This window comes from Schistocerca gregaria, chromosome 6 (assembly GCF_023897955.1).
Source record: "Schistocerca gregaria isolate iqSchGreg1 chromosome 6, iqSchGreg1.2, whole genome shotgun sequence".
Lineage (NCBI taxonomy): Eukaryota > Metazoa > Arthropoda > Insecta > Orthoptera > Acrididae > Schistocerca > Schistocerca gregaria.
This window is the reverse complement of record NC_064925.1, coordinates 204,225,330-204,249,199: the sequence shown is the minus strand read 5'-3', so window position 1 is coordinate 204,249,199 and position 23,870 is coordinate 204,225,330. Positions and strand designations below refer to the sequence as shown.

General features: G+C 43.4%; 1 protein-coding gene across 2 annotated transcripts in view; it reads left to right on the top strand.

Annotated features, from left to right (window-relative positions):
• LOC126278442 (protein decapentaplegic) overlaps positions 1 to 23,870 on the top strand; it is a 281,676-nt gene that overhangs the window by 8,920 nt on the left and 248,886 nt on the right. The window lies entirely within an intron of this gene.

The following is a 23,870-nucleotide window of genomic DNA, read 5'->3' as shown; positions in this document are numbered from 1 at the left end:
ACTGTGGATTATTGTAGGGTCTACTCAAATTCTCCTTCGCGCGCGCCTTGATAGCTGATACCGCAGCCAGCTTCGCTAGAGAGATTTCGCATTCAGAACTAGGTTGTACATCATATACTGCAGCTCCAGTCACATTAATGTGACCACCTGTCAAAAGACTGAATAAATACATTTTGCAGCACGGACAACCGTGAAACGCGCAGGAAGAGTCAGTGAGGTTCTGGAAAGTGCCGACAGTAATCTGGAGCTTTCTGACTCTAGTGCCGTGGCCAGCTGCGGTAAGTTGGGAATCCATGGAGCGAACAGTCCGAAGTAGGTGGCCCTACAGACTCTAGAATGGGTTTAAATCCGGGGAGTTAGGTGGCCAGGGGTGTATGGTAAACTCATCCTGGTGGCCAGGGGCGTATGGTAAACTCATCCAGATGTTCGTCAAACCATATATGTACACTGTGTGAAAAGTTGCATTGTCCTGCTGGTAATTCCATTGTGACGAAGAAGAACAAATTATATGAAGGGATAGATATGGTCGCCAAGGATAGATGCGTACTTTCGTTGTTTAATTCTGACTTTCAGAATAACGAGATCACTCAGGGAACGCCACGAAAACATTCACCAGAACATAATGCTCCCTCCCCAGGCTTGGATCTTTCTAACTATCTAAAGGCGATCCGTCTGATGGAGCATAAAACTTAATTCATCTGAAAAGGCCACCCTTCGCCACTCAGAGAGTTGCGGAAATGGCGTGCAAATTCCACCCCTCGTCCTCGATAAACAGCGGTTATCATGGATGTGCATGAATCAGGCGCCTGACACAGAGGCCCATACATAGCAACTTTCGTTGAACGGTCACTGAGGACACACTTTTGGTAGCTTCTTGGTTCTTCTGGGCGATCAGCTGCTAAACACTTGCATGTCTATTCGCCCATACAAATCTTCGCAGCCTTCTTTCACCCTGTAATCTATGGCCCGTGATGCATCACACTAGTCTCGGTGACGGTTTTCAAAATAATGGTTCAAATGGCTCTGAGCGCTATGGGACTAGACGTCTCTGTCCCCAAGAACTTAGTACTACTTAAACCTAACTAACTTAAGGACGTCACAAATCCATGCACGAGGCAGGATTCGAACCTGCGACCGCAGCGGTCGCGCGGTTCCAGACTGAAACGCCTAGAACCGCTCGGCCATAACGGCCAGCGCCGTTTTGCAGTGTGCTCTATATTTTAACAAAGGTGGAACGAGAACGGTTTAACACTTCGCCGTTTCAGAAATACCCTTGGCCCGAAAACCAATGATCACGCCATTTTGGACGTTAGAAAAATCGCTCCGTTTTCGTAATACTACGACTGCACTGTTTCCGTTTCTCCCCGACACGCTTTATGCAGTATAGCCTCTACTGTTAGCGCTGCCACCTGCTGGCAGTGAGTGGTTATTGCACGTTGACCTTGAACATAGGCGGTGGTCACTACGGTCTATTGATCTATGTGACTCTAGCTTACCAATCATTCACGATTTTCTTAACGCCAACCAACAGACTCCTAATGCTTGGTCACGCAGAAAATCTGAGCGGCCGTTCTTCAGCGCCAGGGCAGTATTTGCAGTTAACCATCCAAATGAAACTGATGACATCGTGAAGGAAGCCATCGGAATGATCCATACACGTCGCTGAAGCTATGATCCCCTGTTCCAAGGTCCCTGTACCGAGGAGACCTGAGAAGGTCGCTGCAACTAACAGTGCACGGCTTCACATATGTAAATGCCATCCTTCCACGGCAAACAGATTAGATTTAATGTTCCGTAAGAAGGTACCTTTTTGGTAGTAAAGGAAGGTAAGAAATGCTATGTGTCTCAACCCTAAGAATGCTCACAAGGTCTACCCACGTATGGGATATACTGCGGAATATTTGAAGACACAATCTAATCAATGACGACAATCTCATCAATGACGTCTTTTTATCACTAGTCCTTCACTTATCACTGAACACGTGACATTTCAAGTTACCGAAATTTCCGCGTCCTACAGTTACCATTCACAGCATTTTCCTGTAAACACGAGGGTGTTGTCAACAATGCTAAGGGCTATTTAACATTACATTTCTCTTATTTGAACTTCATGGTGTACTGACATTATGTTGATACATATCTCCACCATCTGACAAAATACGCAACCTGATACTCAAGCATCTTAGTAATGACAACAGGATACCCATCCTTCGGAAGTTCAACCGCATATGGTGCAGAAAGGCACTTTTTCTCCCAGTGGTGGTAGAGCATTAAGACCCTACCATCAGTCCCCCTCAAATATGCACTCTGTGAAATGCTCTAAGGAACGGTGAACGACTGCTCTCGTACGTCAAGTCTGTGGAATATCTGTCTCAGTATCAGTGTGGCGTTCTGGAATTCAGATTCTGCAACAATTAGTTGATATGCTTGGAATTAGCAGTTCCAAACGCTTTCGTGCACCTTTAACATTCAGTCGCCGTATTCTTTGAACCTCAGTCCTTTCCACTCTGTGTGTAAGAGGATTCTCTGGTTACCTACCTACATCTATCCAGATCGTGACGTCTCTGGCCGACCTCAGGCAGAAATAACGTCGAGTAGCTCTGCGTCTGTTATGCTTGCAGACGGTGAAACAGCTGTCTGAAGAGTCGTAAGATACATGAGGATATTTCATGATTTCCGATTTACGTTGGTGAAATCCATCATACTGTTTGCTTTTTAAACTGCCAATCCTTTTATTTGCACCACAACACCTATAACTTTTGTCCTTTTTAGATAGTTTCCTTGCAAGTCGTCGGTTTTGGTACAGTACTGCGAATTTTCTCTACTCAAACTACTAAGAAAATCACCATGAGCGTGTGAACACAATAACGCTATTACTCATTGGACCTCCTCTCTCCGATGTCAGTGTGAAGGATCAGCTCTGAGAGACTACTGCTGCGTACTTTCCTGCAGTGACATCCCCAGATGCTGCCTTCATGATCCTCCATACCTTACTTCTCTTTTAGCCATCATATTTAAACATTCTCCCTACTATTTATCATTTCGTTCAAGCAACAGAATGCTGTATCTAGTCACGATAATAGGCATTCTATACCGAAAAGTGTCGCTGTTTCTCCTCCCTCATATCACTATAAGCAGCTGAGTTTTCTTAGGACCCAAAAACTGATGTCCTCGTAGTTGACGCATCACACTTTCCTCAGTATGAATTGTTTACAGCTTGACAACAAAGCCTGCCGAAGAGAATCCTCAGATGGACTGACGTTGCTGTATGTGCCTAGTCTAGATGCTCCTATAGCCAGAGTGCGGTCTTTCTCGGAAAGTATCAAGTCTTTTCTCCTCTTTCCTCAGCTTTTGGGAGTGTTAGTTCGATGGTACGTGTGTACTTCAATCCGTTTCTTATGAACGGCCATTTGTATTGACCTAACGAACTCTTCAGTTTTCATGCCCACATTGTCATTGACATCAACTGTATGCGGACATTAGAAATAATCCTCAATTTGTTCCAAGCAATATTTTTTGTATCTTGTCTAGATGACATTTACGCTACCACTTCCGTTATCGACATGAAAAGATACTGTAAAATGCCTAGGAGTATGAGGAACGCTCAACGGGTATACTGAGACATCTCTCTAAAGACGTAAATTTGGATCGGCGGGAAGTTACAGAGGAGACGGTAATCCATAACAGCACACACCTCTGTAAACGCTGCAAGGCTACCTGTGTTTCGCGTCGCAGAGGTGTTCTTGCACACTGGTTACAAAGGTTAACTGTTTCTAAAAGAATATTGTAATGTTTTCCCTGCGTTGGCTCTTATATCTGCCTTTTAGGATATAGTTCTCGATGTAATTTCTTTAGAGACAGTTAGAATATTATTCGTTAGGTCTAGAGGAGAAACAGAACTGGCGAGTTCGGTAATTACTCAGTCATGGAGGGTGCGATGTGTTCTTGCTTCCCATTTACAGGGCTCTGTGAGGCACACGATGTGAAATCCCATTTCGTCGACAGATTTTAGTAACTTCGTAACCATTAGCGTGATCCACTCATGATGAAGCTGAACATATATTTTAATTACATGGATTATATAATGTTAAACAAGGATGCACATACAACGGCCCGCCGTTAATCTGCTAGTGACCTGCCTCAATATTCTCTTCCTCCTTGTAACTGATCCCTCGGTACGTTATTTTTAAACTTGCACTCTTGCTAATATGTGGTCGCGGTGGTTAGGTGACTTACCATTTCAAACTAACATTTCAAATTTTTTTAATACGTGACTTTACGGCAAAAATAAATTGGTTGCTCGACTTAATGGTTATATTTTATCTATTCCGTGCAAATCAAGTTTGTCTCAAACCCAGTTCAAGTCTGACAAATGATAATATTTTACTAATTACAAGAAACGTTAAAGAGCAACTTTCAGAGTACATACGACGAAAACATTGATCACTTACTATCAGCCTTCAAAGCTAGTTTCACTCATTTTCACAAGGTTAGTGCATTTATTTGGCAACTATTTTGCCATTTTGACAGAAAATGTACCAGAATAATTTTTGATCGAACTCACCGGCATATAAAACTAGGAAACACTGCGCAATAAATTAGACGAAGTTAATCTGACGAGCTCACGTTGTTGTGTCGATAGAAACAATTATACGTCAACGCTTATGTGACCAAACTTTTTCCATACTGAATATTAATAAGTAAAAACTAAGAACTGCTTGATTATTCACAATTGGAAATCAATTTTGTGTTTGCCTACGACAAAAATGTAGCCAAACTTCAGTTAAAGTGTGAAAATAATGGTTCTGTAAAATACATAACTGAAATTATATTTGTTAAATAAAATTAATATTTATAAACCAAATTATTGAAGTAACACCTTTTCCCTGGTCTTACGTAAGGATTCGCGGACCTTGGTCCTAGCAAGTCTGTACACCGTTGATATTAACGAAACTCTTCCAAGAGTACGTTACAGACAGAAGTACACTTCCAAAAGGACTTTACCAAATCGCTACAAAAACTTTCGAAGATGATGATCTCAACTCGGCTTACGCAGTCTTGTATAACAGTCTGAAAAGACCACACTGCTGTTTTATATGCATAGACACGGTATCCACGATCCGCCCTCCCCTCCCGCATGCGTGCCTCGGCGACAAACACAGCTGTACCGTAGGTGCAACCACAACGGAGGGTTATCTATTGAGAGACCCGACAAGTGATTCCTTGAAGGACAATAACCTTTTCAGTAGTTACAGGGGCAGATGCTTGACTAATTTGGCCTCTTAACATCAACCTGGTACAGCGAATAGCTGAAAGCAATGGAAAACTAGACGTAATTTTCCCCGAGGGCATGCAGCTCTACTGTGTGGTTAAATGAAGGCACCCGTTTGTGTAAAATATTATGAGGTGAAATAGTCTCCCATTCGGATCTCTGGGAGGGAACTACTAAAGAGGATGTCGTCACCAGGACAAACAAAACTTTAGTTCTACGGATCGAAGAGTGGGGTTTTAGAGCCCTTAATCGGGCAGGTAGATCGAAAAATTTAAGAATGGAATGGGGAAAGTTGACGTTAGATGTGGCGGGAATTAGAGAAGTTCGGTGGTAGGAGGAACAGGACTTCTGATCAGGTGAATACAGGATTATAAATACGAAATCAAATAGGGGTAATGCAAGAGTAAGTTTAGTAATGAATAAGAAAACAGGAATGCGGGTAAGCTACAATGAACGGCGTAGTGAAATCATTATCGTAGCCAAGATGCACACAAAGCCTACACCACAGTCGTACAAGTTTACACGATAACCATCTCCGCAGATTATGAAGAGACTGAGGAAACGTTCGATCAGATAACAGAAATTATTCAGATAATTAAGGGAGACGAAAATTAAATAGTGATTGAGGACTGGAAATCGACATTACGAAAAGGAAGGGAAGGAACAATAGTAGATGAATATGGACAGGCGGAAAAGAGTAAAAGAGGAAGCTGCCTGGTACAGTTCTGCACAGAGCATAATTATTTAATATCAAATTCTTGGTTTATCAGTCATGAAATAAGGCTGTGTACGTGGGAGAGACCTGGAAACACCGGAAGTTTTCAGGTTGATTATATAATGGCAAGAAAGGGATTTCGGATACAGATTTTAAATTGTAAGACATCTCTCGGATCAGATGTGGACTCTGACCACAATGTATTGGTTATGTACTGCAGATTAAAACTGAAGAAATGGCAAAAAGGTTGAATATTGGGAGATGGGATCTGGATACGTTGAAAGACCCAGGGGTTGTTGAGAGTTTCAGGGAGCATTAGGCAACGATTGTCGAGAACAGGGGAAAGGAATACATAGAAGACCAACGGGGAACTTTTAGACATGAATTAGTGACGGCGGCAGAGGATCAAGTAGGTGAAAGGAAAAGGCCCAGTAAAACATGAAGCAAAACAAGCAGGCGTAAGGGAATTCAAACGTGGTGATGCTGAAGGAATTAGATTATGAAACGACATTTGATGAATTTTGTTATTTGAGTTGCAGAACAACTGACGATGGCCCAAGTAGAAAGGATAAAAAATGTAGACTGGCTAAGGCAACAAAGTGTTTCTCCAGAAGAAAAATTTGTTAACATCGAATATAGACGTAAGAGTCGGGAGTCTTTTCCTGAAGCTATATATGCTGAGTGTAGTATGCAAGTGAAACATGGACGATAAACATTTCAGACAAGAAGAGAATAGAATCTTTTGAAATTTGGTGCTACAGAAGAATAGTGAAGACTGGAGGGGCTGATCACGTAACTAATGAGGTGGTACTCGATAGAATTGAGGAGAAAAGAAATTTATGGGTCAGTTTGACTAAAAGAATGAGTCTGTTGATAGGACACATTCTGAGGCCATCAATTTAATATTGGAGGGCAGTGTGTGTGTGGGGGGGGGGGGGGGGGGAATTGTAGAGGGAGACCAAGAGTGGAATACAGTAAGCAGATTCAGAACGATGTAGGTTGCAATAGTTATTCGGAGAAGTACAGTATAGAGTAGCATGGAGAGCTGCTGCGAACCAGTTTTTGGACCGAAGACTATAACAACAACAACAGCAGCAGCAGCAGACATGTTACCGCTTCCAAGTATCTTATCTGTTTGCTCCATATACCATATGGATGCTTCAGCCGCATTAAAAGGCGCAATTCATTATGAAATTTGTTAACCTTATTTAAATAGTTGAGCAGTAACTACAATGTTGGCAAATGAGACTATTATGATACTTACTGAAGGAATAGCGTCAATTATCCTAACCCTTCCATCGTTTAAAGACGATATATTTTGTCATTTTCTCACATATCGTCATAGAAATAGTTGAAATAACTGAAGGGTGGTTTTTCATTTCTATCCGTTGCAACATATTATTCGTTTCTGCGCTCGTCCTCTTGGCTTTTGTAGACGCCACAGCCGTTTTCCACTAAATTTAAATCGTATTACTTTGACGCCAGGGAGTCCCTGGCTGGGGAAGTTCGGCCCCCCGAGTTGCAAGTCTCTTCAGTTGGCGTCACATTTGGCAATCTACTTGACGATAATGGTGAATTAATGGTTAGGGCAACACAACACTCTCCCCGAGCGGATAAAATCACCGATCCACCCAGGTATTGAACGCGGGCCCGCTACATGGCAGTCACACAAGCTGACCACTCAGCTAAAGTGACGGACGTCTCCGTTCAATCCGGGCTTTGTTCAGCCTGGAGCTAATGGGTTTTACTTCACACTGATCTGTTTGTGTTATAATAGAAGCCTATTATGATGGCTTTTCAATGTCGACAGATATTTTCAAGCAGTTACTGGACATAAATTTAAGTACTTTAGGAAGGAGTGCTGTTGGAGGCATCATACGTAACCTATGGGAATGATTGAATTCTGTTCCTAAGGCTGATGGGCTGGCAGGTTGGAATCTTTATTTTTGTGGAGCTGAGAGGAGATCCTGAAATTGACGCGTTAAGCGGCAGCTCTTGTGGACACCTGCATCCTTCGCTCTCTGGAAATGAGCGTTAATTCGAAATTATTACTGTTTTGGAGATGTATTAATGCACCGTGATCGAGGAAGTATTTCTCCCTAAGTGGAAAACAATAATTCGGAATAGTCTAGAGTGAGATGTCAGATCAAAAGGGATGTTTTGAACGAGAAATATGCTCGTGTCACGTTCATTCACGTGCCGCTGGGTTTGTATGAAACATCTGAATCTATAAATGGTCCGGTTACATGCAGTTACATTGGGCCACTGATACCATTATATTGATTCTACGTGCAGCGAATAAAATTATTAACATACCATCTCACTGTTACATGTTAACATATAGAGTAACCTAATAAAGACTGCAGCCGTTTCATTTCCTTTTCGGAAATATTATGCACGTCAATAGGCAGGTTAAATGAATATATTGGAGGAAGTTTGGATTTATATGTGGTATCAATAAAAACTGGAGAATTGGTATTTTCAAAGGACATCGTTTTGATTATTGGTAAGACATACGATTGCCACGAATGGACGGAAACATATTCAATAAGTGAATACACAGAAAATAAGGATAATGATCCAATGTTCAAAAGAATTAGGGGAACATTAGTATCAACGTCCCGTACCTGTGGTCTTACTGTCCCGCTTGAGATCTTCGCTTTCGGTGTAGGGGACAATTGAAATCATTCGCCAGCTATTGGCTATGTCATGCATTACAGTGTCAGGTGACCCCTCAGATGGAAGTGACTACCGGTGTACCAGTGTTTCCGAGTGAGGTTCCCACACGGCAGTTGTCATTTGTGGGCACTGTATTCAGCCAAGCACATGCAAAGCGACATCTTAATGCAGTGCAGGTTGCAAGGGTGATCTATTTGACACTAAAAGGAAGGGTTTTCGGTCTTGTTGCTGCAGATGCCATTGGCTGTCCAAAGGTGTCCGCGGCTCGTGGTCTTGCAGTAGCGTTCTCGCTTCTCCCGCATGGGGTCCCAGGTACGATTCCCGGCGGGGTCAGGGATTTTCTCTGCCTCGTGATGACTGGGTGTTGTGTGCTGTCCTTAGGTTAGTTAGGTTTAAGTAGTTCTACGTTCTAGGGGACTGATGACCATAGATGTTAAGTGCCATAGTTCTCAGAGCCATTTGAACCATTTGAGACAAGTCGCCGTAGTGGCGTGAACGAACTTGTTGAGCAGCGGCCGAACCGCCCCGCGAGGGGTCACCCGGCCACCAATGCTGTACGCTCGTTATCATTATCCATAGGTTGTGGACACACTACACGGAGGCAGGTCAGTAAACAGGACAAGGTCGCAGAGGCATTACAACCCCACATGAAGATCTATGTCTGGCTATTTCTGGTTGCGGTGTCGTACGGATACCGCCAGAGCACTGCAAGACTATCTCACAAGGGCCACTACAGCCGCCGTGTCCGAGTATACTGTGATGAACAGGATCTTAAGACTTCCTGTTCGAGTATCCCGTTTAACATATTAGTCATTCTTCAGCTCGCATGCAGTTCTGTCGCTCCCATGTCAACTAGTAACATCGTCTCTTGCAAAACGTCCAGATATCCTTTAGCGCATGGAGATGACGGAGACCCGTAGTAAGCGGTACATGGGAAATTTTATTCATGAAATCGACAGATTTCCATGATTGTGTGATGATGTGGGGAAGATTCGTGTTGACAGCCATTCTGATCCTCCCATTGTTCATGGTCGCCTTACCGGCAGGCTGTAAATCGAACAGATCTTGTTGGACCATGTGGTGGCTGCTACATGCGGTAGTGGCCCTAAATAAATTCTAATGCCAGGGTCTTCGTAGTAGCCTCGGCAGGGATGTCTTCAGAGCCCTGGACATGGAAGTAATGGAAAGGCCGGTGGTGAGTCCCGGCCTAATCCACTTTGTTCATATGTGGGACATGCTTTACAGACTGTCCAAAAGCTGTAGTGGTCTCTCACTGAAGAATGGACACCATAGTGAGACATCCCCAGACTTAAATGAAACTTGCCATATAGGCGTCAGGCAGTGATAAACGCTCACGGTGGACATATACATTACTGAATCTCTCAAAGACCAATAAAAAGCACCCATGATGACGAGCTGAATGACTGTTTCCACTTTTTCTTCGACACCTTTCGGACAGTTCTTTTTATCGAGATGATCGAGGATGTAATGTCTTGTTGGGCACTTAATTTGTGAAAGATAAATATATAATTTGGTAACATATTCAGTCCTGAAATATTGTTTAATGGAGTATGGTAGACGCCCAAAATAATGCTCCCCTCATAGTTCTAAGCAATGTATGATCTTAATTATCGGTTCTCCTAACATAGTGCAGAGGGCGGTGTCACGCACAAAATGAGGGAATTGTCTCTTGTATTCCAACTCAATGAAAAACGCTACGGATCGCGGTCCACCAATTGCGGAGCGTTGCCCTAACATTATAAACTGACGCATACGCTCCGCCCGTGAACTGTGGCCTTGTTCCAGTGCACATAGTGAGTAAAACAATTACGCTGAAGAAGCAATATGAAGTTAGTCCGCTTTTAAATGGACCTCTTCGGTAAACATTTAGACAGTCTCCTACCCGTTCAGCGTTGTAGTTCTTTTGGTGTCCCTCGCAGTCGTTGGCGATATCGTGCTGCAAGCTGATAATGTATAGCTTCAGTGTCCTCGTAGTCTTTCACGGCGGCATGCCTTAATAAAATTTCCTCGGTTTTCCAGCAGCCTTATTTCTAATTAACCACTCTAGCTTTCAGTGGCTCTCTCCGCCATCGTCATCATGAGTAAACCAGTGACTCATTGTTGGCACGCCACGCTAATCGGCTTGTCGGCCACACTTAGCGACTCCGTGCAGGGCCCACGTGTACTATCAAGAGGTTGCATGCGTTTAAACACTGTCAAGAAATATTAAACTCATTTGAAATAGCTACTCGCTCCCTGCAAGAGACGGGTGCTGGCACTCGTAAGACCTGTAGTATCACGTGCTGTGACGTACGCGCCACGCACGGCCTGTCTTTCTCTTGGGCCTCGCGCGGCACCGAGTGGCGTCAAGTGGCGCGAGACGTCGGCGCCACGTTTGAAACTGCCGCTCCCGCCTCCCTACGAGCGTCAGTCAGCTGTCTTTATTTCTTCGATGTTCAACGCCCGCCGCCCCCCCCTTCCCCCCACGCCCTGCTAAGTATGTACTTTTGATCTATGTTAAAATTGTTGCTGTTTATTCTAATCTTGACCGCCTTCTTTATAACGTGATCTTGATATGCTCACGCATGAGCCAAGTCTCTTGTCTTTCCAAACTGTGTTTTGCGTCTGTTTTTTAGGCAGTGCACAACTATGGTCGAATTGTGAAGCTCCCTTTGTTTAATATGTCGTTTGTGCTGGGACACCGTCCGCAACTGTGTGAACTGTTGTTGCAGTCGTGCCTACATAACAGGAAAATAGTGCCAGCCCCAGTAGTCAGAGGTTTCAGCTCCCAATGACGATGGTGGAGAAAGCCATCGAAAGCTTGAGTGTTTTATTCGAAATGACGCAGCTTGTAAAATGAAAAGACTTTATTCACATATAACTTCTAGTAGGATTGCAGGAAGGTCATCACGATAAGTTTTTTGTAAATAAAAACCGTGAACGTTACAGAAATTCACTTCTGATACTACTGAACATAATTAACTCGGAAACGTAAAAAACTATCATCATAGCCTACACGAATATCTCGGCAGGATATTTAAGCGCCGACTGGATGACTTGGTGCGATACAGAATAAAATACACAATATTGTAATATTTCATATTTCTTCGTATACTTCGTAAAATTAAGCGCACGACGTAAAATAATAAGAAATCTATTATACATCATTGTCAGTACATCTCTGTGTGCCCAAAAATGTATTTTGCATTAGGAATGTTTGTCCCGGCTTGAACGACGGCCTACATAACCTATTACTTAACCCGAAAAACATTTTCAGTTAAAGTAAGCACATTAGGCCGTAGGTAACTACATTTCAAGGAGACAATGACAAACATATTTGATGTTTCGGGCGGTATTACTGTTTAGAAAAGTCAACTCGTACGACGGACAGAGATAATAGTATTTTTAAACAAACAATTTGGTATTTGTAATAAGGTAGTATAATATGACAAGGCAGTAATTTCTACGTTACTTTCGTAGAATATAGGTATGAAGATGGGTATCCGTGAAGTCCTTTCGCCTGTGATATATAAGTCTCTCGTATGTTAAAATTTTAAACAAATAGTAAGCTTTAGTGCAAAATCGATATACAGAGTCAGAAGTCGGTTAAGAAACCTTTCTAACGATATATCATTGTCCTGTACGATTGATATGTATTGATAAAAAGGGATGGTAACTCAAGAAATAATATATTTAATCTACACAGCGAATGATCTACACAGCGAGCGACATTGATGGCTTTTCCAATGATCCAGAAAGATTTGCAAGTACAATAACAACTGCGAAAAATAAGGTTACTCAGATTACGCGAATACTGGATTTCTTTCTCACAGAGAACGGCCCACGCTTCGCGAGTACATGTAACTCCCACCGGTCAGCTCGACTTCCCTCAAGTGTTATGGAGGATAATTATTTGAGAATGGCAGCCATTGGTGTTTGTGGATTCTCAGACTGTTAATGAAACATCCGTCACCCGAACAAATCAAAACGGACGGCTCCAGGCACATGTCGAGACTTTACTTCGGTGAATAAAACATCCCTGCACCCATCTGATGTGATTATTTAAGCCGAACACACTGAAACCACAGCACCCCTCCCCCCCACCCCTCCCCGCGCACCCACCACAGAAACAGGAGCTGATAGTTTGTCATTCACCCCCCCCCCCCCCCCCCCCCCACCGCACCTATCGACATAGAGGCCTCTTACTGTTTCCGACTTTCCTGCAATGGAGATGGCAGTTGCAAGCATTATTTATTTCTAAATTACGTGATCAACAAGTTATTTTAAATACAGGTATTAAGTGTAACGGTGGGGAACAAAAGTTGCAACGAGGAACTGACAGAAAACTGTTTCTGAATTGTTCACAAGGAATAAGACATTAATTTTATTGATTATGTTCTCTAGTACGTCGGTCTCTGGTTCACAGGGCAGTTCACACCGAAGTGCTTGGTAGAGGGTTCATTCAACCACTTTCACACTATTTGTTTATCGTTGCATTATCTAATAGCGCACGAGAGAAACGAACACTTAAATCCTACCGTGAAAGCTCTAATTTCACTTATCGCTGCAACGAAAAACGCCTTTCTGTTAATGATTGCCGCTCCAACTCGCATATCATTTCCCTGACAATCCTTCCCCTATTTCGCAATAATACGAAATGTGCTGTCCTTCTTTGAACTTTTCGATGTCCTCTTTTAATACAATCTCGTAAAGATCCCATACTGCACAGCAGTTGGCTAGTAGAGGACAAACATGCGTACTGTAGGAAATCTCTTTAGTAGACCCGTAGCACCTTCTAAATGTTCTGGTAATATAACGCAATCTGTGGTTTGCCTTACGCACATTATCCATGTGATCGTTCCAGGTTAATTTGTTCGTGACACAACTTCCTAGTAATTAAGTTGAATTGACAGCCTTTAGATCTGTGTGATTTTTCATGTAACCGAAATTTAATGGATGCCTTTTAATACTCACGTGAATCACCTCACACTTTGCATTATTTAGCGTCAATTGACACTTTTCACATCGTACAGCGATATTGTCTAAATAATTTTGCGTTGGGTTTTAATCTCCTGATGACTTCACTAGACGGTAAATGAGAGCATCATTTACAAACAATCTAAGGGGGCTCCCATCATATATATAGTTCAGCAACAGCAGTCGGCTTTAACACTTTCTTTGGGAACATTAGACAAAACTTCCGTTTTTACTCCATGACTTTCTGTCAATTACCACGAACTGCGACGTTTCTGAGAGGATACCACGAATCCAGTCGCACGACTGAGACGATACACCATAGGCACACAACTTGATTACAAACGGCTTGTGAGGCACGGCATCAAAAGCGTTTTGGAAATCTATTAGTAGTGCATCAGTTTAAGATCCCCTGTTGATAGCACTAATTAACTTGCGAGAATAAAGAGCTAGTTGTTTCACAAGAACGATATTTTCTGCATCTGCATCTACATCTTCATACATACTCCGCAATCCACCATACGGTGCCGCCGGAAGGTACATCTTACCATAACTAGCATCTTCTCTCCCTGTTCCACCCCAAAACAGAACAAGGGAAAAATGACTGCCTATATGTCTCTGTACGACCCCTAATCTCTGTTATCTTTATCTTTGTGGTCTTCCCGCGAAATATAAGTTGGCGGCAGTAAAATTGCACTGCAGTCAGTCTCAAATGCTGGTTCTCTAAATTTCCTCAGTAGCTATTCATGAAAAGAACGCCTCCTTTCCGCCAGAGACTCCCACCCGAGTTCCTGAAACATTTCCGTAACACTCGCGTGATGATCAAACCTACCAGTAACAAATATAGCAGGCCGCCTCTGAATTGCTTCTACCGAGCGAGGTGACGCAGTGGTTAGCACACTGGACTCGCATGTCACTCAGTGATGACCTGTTTATCTAAAACTATTGATAGATCTTTCAACATCCATTGCGTTTGATATGGGCAGCATATATGAATTATATAACGTGGTCTAGGGGTAGCGTCTTTGATTCATAATCAAAACGTCTTTGATCCCGGGTTCGATCCCCGCCACTGCCTAAATTTTGATAAATAATCAGCAATGGCGGCCGAAGACTTCCGGCATAAGAAGTCAGCCTCATTCTGCCAACGGCCTTGTCAAAGAGGGCGGAGGACCGGATAGAGGTTCAGGGCACTCTCTTGTCCTAGGGGTGGGAAATTGCCCCTGAAGGCGGAAGAATCAGCAACGATCAACGACATGAGGATGCAGAAGGCAATGGAAAGCATTGCATTAAAGACACGTAACGTGTATCCACAGGACATGTGGCCTGTAGTTGAAGAAGTGTCATGATGATCTCTCCATTGGCAAAAGAGTCCGGAATAGTCCCCCATTCAGATCTCCGGGAGGGGGCTGCCAAGGGGGAGGTTACCATGAGAAAAAGATTGAATAATCAACGAAAGGATAATGTTCTACGAGTCGGGGCGTGGAATGTCAGAAGCTTGAACGTAATAGGGAAACTAGAAAATCTGAAAAGGGAAATGCAAAGGCTCAATCTAGATATAGTAGGGGTCAGCGAAGTGAAGTGGAAGGAAGACAAGGATTTCTTGTCAGATGAGTATCGGGTAATATCAACAGCAGCAGAAAATGGTATAACAGGTGTAGGATTCGTTATGAATAGGAAGGTAGGGCAGAGGGTCTGTTACTGTGAATAGTTCAGTGACCGGGTTGTTCTAATCAGAATCGACAGCAGACCAACACCGACAACGATAGTTCAGGTATACATGCCGACGTCGCAAGCTGAAGATGAACAGATAGAGAAAGTGTATGAGGATATTGAAAGGGTAATGCAGTATGTAGAGGGGAATGAAAATCTAATAGTCACGGGCGACTGGAATGCAGTTGTAGGGGAAGGAGTAGAAGACAAGGTTACAGGAGAATATGGGCTTGGGACAAGGAATGAAAGAGGAGAAAGACTAATTGAGTTCCGTAACAAGTTTCAGCTAGTAATAGAGAATACCCTGTTCAAGAATCACAAGAGGAGGAGGTATACTTGGAAAAGGCCGGGAGATACGAGAAGATTTCAATTAGATTACATCATGGTCAGACAGAGATTCTGAAATCAGATACTGGATTGTAAGGCGTACCCAGGAGCAGATATAGACTCAGATCACAATATACACTCCTGGAAATGGAAAAAAGAACACATTGACACCGATGTGTCAGACCCACCATACTTGCTCCGAACACTGCGAGAGGGCTGTACAAGCAATGACCACACGCACGTCACAGCGGACACACCAGGAACCGCGGTGTTGGCCGTCGAATGGCGCTAGCTGCGCAGCATTTGTGCACCGCCGCCGTCTGTGTCACCCAGTTTGCCGTGACATACGGAGATCCATCGCAGTCTTTAACACTGGTAGCATGCCGCGACAGCGTGGACGTGAACCGTATGTGCAGTTGACGGACTTTGAGCGAGGGCGTATAGTGGGCATGCAGGAGGCCGGGTGGACGTACCGCCGAATTGCTCAACACGTGGCGCGTGAGGTCTCCACAGTACATCGATGTTGTCGCCAGTGGTCGGCGGAAGGTGCTCGTGCCCGTCGACCTGGGACCGGACCGCAGCGACGCACGGATGCACGCCAAGACCGTAGGATCCTACGCAGTGCCGTAGGGGACCGCACCGCCACTTCCCAGCAAATTATGGACACTGTTGCTCCTGGGGTATCGGCGAGGACCATTCGCAACCGTCTCCATGAAGCTGGGCTACGGTCCCGCACACCGTTAGGCCGTCTTCCGCTCACGCCCCAACATCGTGCAGCCCGCCTCCAGTGGTGTCGCGACAGGCGTGAATGGAGGGACGAATGGAGACGTGTCGTCTTCAGCCATGAGAGTCGCTTCTGCCTTGGTGCCAATGATGGTCGTATGCGTGTTTGGCGCCGTGCAGGTGAGCGCCACAATCAGGACTGCATACGACCGAGGCACACAGGGCCAACACCCGGCATCATGGTGTGGGGAGCGATCTCCTACACTGGCCGTACACCTCTGGTGATCGTCGAGGGGACACTGAATAGTGCACGGTACATCCAAACCGTCATCGAACCCATCGTTCTACCATTCCTAGACCGGCAAGGGAACTTGCTGTTCCAACAGGACAATGCACGTCCACATGTATCCCGTGCCACCCAACGTGCTCTAGAAGGTGTAAGTCAACTACCCTGGCCAGCAAGATCTCCGGATCTGTCCCCCATTGAGCATGTTTGGGACTGGATGAAGCGTCGTCTCACGCGGTCTGCACGTCCAGCACGAACGCTGGCTGGTCCAACTGAGGCGCCAGGTGGAAATGGCATGGCAAGCCGTTCCACAGGACTACATCCAGCATCTCTACGATCGTCTCCATGGGAGAATAGCAGCCTGCATTGCTGCGAAAGGTGGATATACACTGTACTAGTGCCGACACTGTGCATGCTCTGTTGCCTGTGTCTATGTGCCTGTGGTTCTGTCAGTGTGATCATGTGAAGTATCTGACCCCAGGAATGTGTCAATAAAGTTTCCCCTTCCTGGGACAATGAATTCACGGTGTTCTTATTTCAATTTCCAGGAGTGTAGTAGTGATGAAGAGTAGGCTGAAGTTCAAGACATTAGTCAGGAAGAATCAATACGCTAAGAAGTGGGATACCGAAGTTCTAAGGCATGACGAGATACGTTTGAAGTTCTCTAAAGCTATAGATACAGCAGTAAGGAATAGTTCAGTAGGCAACACAGTTGAAGAGGAATGGACGTCTCTATAAAGGGCCATCACAGAAGTTGGGAAGGAAAACATAGGTACAAAGAAGGTAGCTGCAAAGAAACCATGGGTAACAGAAGAAATACTTCAGTTGATTGATGAAAGGAGGAAGTACAAACATGTTCCGGGAAAATCAGGAATACAGAAATAAAAGTCGCTGAGGAATGAAATAAATAGGAAGTGCAGGGAAGCTAAGACGAAATGGCTGCAGGAAAAATGTGAAGACATCGAAAAAGATATGTTTGTCGGAAGGACAGACTCAGCATACAGGAAAGTCAAAACAACCTTTGGTGACATTAAAAGCAACGGTGGTAACATTAAGAGTGCAACGGGAATTCCACTGTTAAATGCAGAGGGGATCCAGTATTAGAATCGGAATTTAAAAGAGCTTTGGAGGACTTACGGTCAAATAAGGCAGAAGGGATAGATAACATTCCATCACAATTTCTAAAATCATTAGGGGAAGTGGCAACAAAACGACTATTCACGTCGGTGTGTAGAATATATGATTCTGGAGACATACCATCTGACTTTCGGAAAAGCATCATCCACACAATTCCGAAGACGGCAAGAGCTGACAAGTGCGAGAATTATCGCACAATCAGATTAACAGCTCATGCATCGAAGCTGCTTACAATAATAATATACAGACGAATGGAAAAGAAAATTGAGAATGCGCTAGGTGACGATCAGTTTAGCTTTAGGAAAAGTAAAGGCAAGAGCGAGGCAATTCTGACGTTACGGCTAATAATGGAAGCAAGGCTAAAGAAAAATCAAGACACGTTCATAGGATTTATCGACCTGAAAAAGCATTCGACAATATAAAATGGTGCAAGCTGTTCAAGATTCTGAAAAAAGTAGGGGTCAGCTATAGGGAGAGACGGGCCATATACAATATGTACAACAACCAAGAGGGAATCATAAGAGTGGACGATCGAGAAGGAAGTGCTCGTATTAAGAAGGGTGTAAGACAAGGCTGTAGTTTCTCGCCCCATACTCTTCAATCTGTATATCGAGGAAGCAATGATGGAAATAAAAGAAAGGTTCAGGAGTGGAATTAAAATACGAGGTGAAAGGATATCAATTATACGATTCGCTGATGACATTGCTATCCTGAGTGAAAGTGAAGAAGAATTAAATGATCTGCTGAACGGAATGAAGTCTAATGGTTACACAGTATGGTTTGAGAGTAAATCGGAGAAAGACGAAGGTAATGAGAAGTAGTAGAAATGAGAACAGCGAGAAACTTAACATCAGGATTGATGCTCACGAAGTCGATGAAGTTAAGGAATTCTGCTACCTAGGCAGTAAAATAACCAATGACGGACGGAGCAAGGAGGACATCAAAAGCAGACTCGGTATGGCAAAAAAGGCATTTCTGGCCAAGAGAAATCTACTAACATCAAATACCGGCCTTAATTTGAGGAAGAAATTTCTGAGGGTGTACGTCTGGAGTACAGCATTGTATGGTAGTGAAACATGGACTGTGGGAAAACCGGAACAGAAGAGAATCGAAGCATTTGAGATGTGGTGCTATAGACGAATGTTGAAAATTAGGTGGACTGATAAGGTAAGGAATGAGGAGGTTCTACGCAGAATCGGAGAGGAAATGAATATGTGGAAAACACTGATAAGGAGAAGGGACAGGATGATAGGATATCTGCAACGACATGAGGGAATGACTTCCATCGTACTAGAGGGAGCTATAGAGGGCAAAAACTGTAGAGGAAGACAGAGATTGGAATACATCCAGCAAATAATTGAGGACGTAGGTTGGAAGTGCTACTCTGCAATGAAGAGGTTAGCACAGGAAAGAAGTTCGTGGCGGGCCGCATCAAACCAGTCAGTTGACTGACGACCAAAAAATAAATAAATAAATAAATGTAGACATATCAGGAGTACCATATCACTCCAACTGCACAGTCCCATACCGTTACAGAACATCTACCAGCTTGAACGGTCCCCTGCTGACATGCAGGGTCCATGGATTCATGAGGTTGTCTTCATTCACGTACACGTCCATCCGCTCGATGCAATTTGAAACTTTACTCATCAGACCATGCAACATGTTTCCAGGAATCAAAAGTCCAATGTCAGTGTTGACGGGTGCAGACGAAGCTCAAAATGGTTCAAATGGCTCTAAGCACTATGGGACTTAACATCTGACATCAGTCCCCTAACTAACCTAAGGACGTCACATGCTTCCATGCCCGAGGCAGGATTCGAACCTGCGACCGTAGCAGCAGCGTGGTTCCGGACTGAAGCTCCTAAAACCGCTCGGCCACAGCGGCCGGCTCCAGACGAAGCCTAAAACTTGGTGTCGTGCGGTCATCAAGGGTGCGAAAGCCCATATCGATAATTTTTCGTTGGACGGTTTGCACGCTGACACTTGTTGATAGCCCAGTATTGAAATTCGAAGCAATTTGCAAAAGGATCGCACTTCTGTGACGTTGAACGAATCTATTCAGTCGTCGTTGGTCTCATTCTTGCAGGATTTTTTCCTGGCCGCAGCGACGTCGGAGATTTGAGGTTTTACCAGATTTCTGAAAGTCAAGGCACACTCGTGAAATGGTCGTACGGGAAACTCCCCACTTTATCGCTACCAAGGAGATTGTATGTACCACCGCTCGTGCGCCAACTAGAACACCACGTTCAAACTCACTAAATGTTGAGCAGCTGTCGTTGTAGCAGCAGTAACCGATCTAAGAACTGCGCCAGACACTTGTTGTCTTATATAGGCTTTGCCGATTGCAGCGTCGTTTTCAGTCTGTTTACATACCTATGTATTTTAATACGCAATCCTATATCAGTTTCTTTGGCGCTTTAGGGTGTAATGTGCTACATTTTATTTACATGACAACTTGGCGTCAGATCCAGTTCAAAGCGAACACATTTTACGATAAAAAGTTCTTGAAGAGTTGAAGATGACAGCAAAGTCTCTCGACACCGTTTGTTTGAACATAAAGATACAGTGACGCAGTATTGGCTTCAGAAGATTATTACTGATATTTAACAGCCGACTTACATTGTTCAGTTCGGAAGTTTTGTTACATAGCATTGTTACTACTGGTGGTGGCGGCGGCTGCGGCTAATTCGTCGAGAATATCAGCCCCTGGTGTAGACGAAACGTCAACTTGTCTGTCAGTTGGCGGAAAATGAACCCGAAACACACATCCGAACAACACGTCTGAAGTTAACGCAATACAGCAAGTGTACTGGGTTGAAGGATAGTTGAAAAAAGTAAGTTGTTATCCAAACAAACGAACGTCCAGGTAACTACTGATAACCAGTTCATAATGTTTCCACATAACTGAATAGGTGAAATGAGATTGACATATAGACTGATGGAAACTTGTTACACCCTGCGTAGTTATCTATGTCTACATAATTTAACAGTTAACTTTGCGCACCTTATTCTTGATACTTAATTTGGTAAAATCAATAGATCGATTATCTGTATCAGTTCTACGGCTGCTACCGACAATTTTCAAATGCCATTACCCTTGGGTCGCTCGTGCGGAGTTTAGTTAAGTTTTTTTAGTAAACATAAGACACCGACAAAATTTCGGAAGTTATACGGGATTTTCAGAGTATTTTATTAGAAAGGACCAGTGGTCCCAGGAGCTTCGTTACAAAGTAATAATGTAATCATGATTTATGTGGGTTCTTACTCCATTTACCTATGTTCCTTTGAAAATACCTTCACAACAGTTAAAAAAACCTTAATATGCAACCTTCAAACAAGCGTCAGGCGAAACGCATGATGCGGATGTCGTCACTGCGGTTACAGCTTATTATAGCTTTATTGTGCTGTCTTCCATTGCATTCAGTGAACACATACACGAGATGCATATCGGCTAGTTCTTTGTCATAACTTATCCATATTACTGTGTATCACTTTTAGCGTACAATTGACACTGCTAGTACATCAAATCTGAGATAGAACCGAGCAGTATCGCATGAAATCATGAAGAAGAAGAGTAAAGTGGGCGTCATCGTTGTCAACAGCAGGTACCGTCAGTGAATACAAGTTTGCATTCATATGCAGCACATATCACTGGAATTTTCAGTGTTCTGCAGATATTGTCAAAAGGAAAAGAGAAGACAAATGATGATCATCGGCATTGTGTAGGACCTCTCTTCTCATGAATTTATTCCTTCAGTTAGTTCAGATAGTTGATTAATATTCACTGATTAACCCTTTATAATTAACACCTCATCAATAACAAGAATCGCTTGTACACCTCGAAAATCACTGAAATAACAGACTTTTTTCACGCAGAACAACGTAATTTCATGACGATGTTGTCTTCAAGTTTATCCACTTAACTGCTACATAATACCATAACTTTAAAAATCCATATAAACGAAAATAATAGGCAGATTAAATTGAAGCTTTAAATGCGTTATTTTGCAACGTCTACCAACAAAACAAAAACATAATTTCGTGAATACTTGTGTCATCACTCTGCTACGCCTCGTCAGCTGTTTTGGCGTAGGCTTCTGCACATGCTTCGATTTTCGAATCGAAAGAAGTTTGTGTTTATTAAGAATGTATCATATGCGAGACAACGCAATGGTTAGCACAATGTAATCGCATTCGAGTGACGACGGTGCAAACCCGCGTCCGTCCATCCTGCTACATGTTTTCCGCGATTTCCCTATGTCGCTTAAGATGAATGTCGGGATGGTTCCTTTAAAAGGGCACAGCTGCTTTCCTTCTACATCCTCCCTAATCCGAGCTTGTGGTCCGTCTCTAATGACCTCGTTGTCGATGGCACATTAAACACTAACCTCCTCCTCCTCCGCCTAACAACTCACATGCAACAGTCGCAGGCGAAGGCCTGTGTGCCTTGTCGTGAGCAGACGGCTGGATCCTGGCAGACTCTCCAGATCAGGCTGCCACTTGTCGCGGGGCTGTCATCATCTCATCTCCCGCCTCCTCCAGTATCCTGACTGCCCAAATTGTGCACCGCACTGCCAACGACCGCCGTTCGCTGTGCTACAGGCGCTGTCTCGATCCTCTGGCCGGCGATTATTATTGCTAATAATACAACTATTGCTATTACTATTGACGTTTCATGTACATATCAAACAAAAATTAAATCATAACTTAAGTGGCGCATCTGATTAAAAAATTTACGTTCATCCAAACCGTACAGCAGATGATACCAATTCATAGTATATGGCGTACATGCAATAATTTTGTACTACTGAGGAGAATAATAAGTTGAAGAATAATCACCACTGTCGTCTACAGTCGTTGCGATGCCACGGAAGCAGCACTACCACTTCTCATGCAAGATCTGAAAGAATTTGATTTGAACAAGGAACACGTAAAGAAATAATGGTTTAGTTTCAGGCGACCCGCTGATAAGGCTTTACGGAAACATGTGCCTAACAGATATAATTAGTGATGATAAAAGACAGGAGACGTACCTTATGGTACACAAACAATATTAGCGCTGTCCTTAATGAGCTAAGTGCAGAACTACGAACTTTATTTTTAACGCAACACGAACAAAAGTAGTAAAAGTATGTCATATGAGTGTAATAAAATTGAAATTTTGCCATAGTAACGACTATATATAAGAAAACTGAAATATCTAATAAAATAACACCTGTCCACATCTTCTAATCGCATGAGTTCCTCAGAGAGTTTCTTAGGTCATCCGGAGTGGTTCCGAGAAAGTGTCCAGCAGCCAGTCTTGTGCAATATGCTAGTACGACTACAGCCGCAATCTGCAGATTCTGTCATCCCGATCTTGGAACACCGTAACGTTCCCTGTTACATGTCGGACATAGCTTCGTTTTTGTCTTACAGGAGATGGAGGTTGAACCCTGGAAATATAGTTGAGGTATCTTAAATAGCATGTGTAAGAAATGGAATATCTTAAACACGATAGAATAATCCTATGACAAAACCCTGTCAGAAATATACATAATATTGTAACATATCGTTACAAGACGAGTGAGAATGATGAAATTGCTAGTCTGTTGCTTGATCTGTATTTCAGTAAAGGGAATGGTATTCCAGTGGAGAGTAGGAGACGTGCCCCCGCCCCTAATGAACAACCTAAAGTGCCGCAGCGGGCTGGCTTGCGTGTCTCGAGGATACGACAGCCGAACCGTAGGTCTAACCATATCGAAAGGGTATATGTCCCTCTGCGATGGTAACGTGGTCGGCTAAAAGCAATGTGGAAACTACTGCCAATATGGTTTCGGAGGACAAAATGATTGTATCATACTCAAATTTACGAAATATTAAGGAATGCATGCAAGTTACTATGAACAGCACAGTGAAAACATTACTAAATTCACGACAGACACAATTTCCAATCACATTAGTAAAAACGTTTGCACCTTTTAACTCAGCTGATGATGAATAAATTGAAAGAAAGTGTGAAGAGATAAAAGAAATTGTTCACATATTTTAGCTAAACGAAA